The 1,173-nt window shown below is 42.4% G+C and overlaps 1 pseudogene; it reads right to left on the bottom strand.

Moving 5' to 3' along the window:
* Nucleotides 1-411: 411 nt before the first annotated feature.
* On the bottom strand, nt 412-822 carry LOC137757733 (large ribosomal subunit protein eL27-like; annotated as a pseudogene).
* Between the last annotated feature and the right edge of the window lie 351 nt (nt 823-1,173).

Here is a 1,173-nt window from a genome sequence, read left to right as displayed (position 1 = left end):
AGAGATTTATTTACTAATATGTTTCTATTTACTGTTGATTACTTCTCTTCAATTTAGCATTCATCTTGTAATTTTTTTAAAAACAGTGACGAATAGTGAGGCTGGGCCGAATTTACAGCAGCTGACCGTGATGGTACTGTCTGTGATAGTTCAGTATTAAAAATTTATTTCCTGGTATCTTTTAAGATGTGAGTCAGGATACAAGCATGCAATTTATGGAAGAAGAAATGTTCATGGCTAATAAACGAGTGAAAAATATTCTCTACTAGTTATAAAAAAATGCAGACGATGATCCAATTGGGTAACAAATTGGCAGAGTTTTTTATAAAGATCACCACATTTGTGGTGATGGTTGGTAGACTTTTTGTTTTGTTTTGTTTTGGTATTTTGAATAACTGAAAGAAGACAGACCTAAAACTGCAGCTTCTGGAAGAACCATTTGTTCTTGCCGGTCTTGTATCTCTCCTTGAACTTGACCTTGGTATCTCACCGGGCCTTGTGTTTGAGAGCAGGGTCTCTGAAGACATCCTTGTTGACAACAGTTTTGTCCAGGGGGATATCCACAGAGTACCTTGTGGGCACAAGGTGATTATAACTATAAACTTTCATAAAAGACTAGATCTTTGACCTCTTGGTGATTTTCATCTTGTTCATGGCAGCTGTCACTTTGCAGGGATAGCGGTCGATTCCAGCTACCAGAGCATGGCTCTAGGGTCGGTCTGAGGTACCATCATCAGTGTTCTTCACAATGACTTCTTTGCGTCTGGAGTAGCATCCAGCCAGGATCAGAACCACATTCTTGGGTTTCATGAACTTGTCCATTTCAGCAGCACCACTTGGGACTACAGCCGGTGGCAGGCTTCTTAACATGCGTGTGTGCAATGCTGGAAATGAGTCCATAAAGGAGTCCTCATCCTCATTTTGCAGAGGAGGAGGCTGAGGCTCAGCAAGTTTCATGAAGTCATCTCACATCTCACAGCTTGTACGTCACCAAGCTGAGACTCAAACCTAGGTATAGCTACTGACCAACCCCTCCATAGCCACAGGGAGAGTTTAGCCCAGACTGGTTAGAAGTCATTGTGAGATTTCTGGTAAACCAGAGTTTGCATTCTGCCTCGTGCACCTGTGAAAACTCTGCAGAGTAAGGTGTGGTTTGGTGCTTGGGCTGGGCCA

Source organism: Eschrichtius robustus, chromosome 2 (genome assembly GCF_028021215.1).
Source record: "Eschrichtius robustus isolate mEscRob2 chromosome 2, mEscRob2.pri, whole genome shotgun sequence".
In the NCBI taxonomy this organism is placed as follows: Eukaryota; Metazoa; Chordata; class Mammalia; order Artiodactyla; family Eschrichtiidae; genus Eschrichtius; species Eschrichtius robustus.
This window is presented reverse-complemented; position numbering and strand designations above follow the sequence as displayed.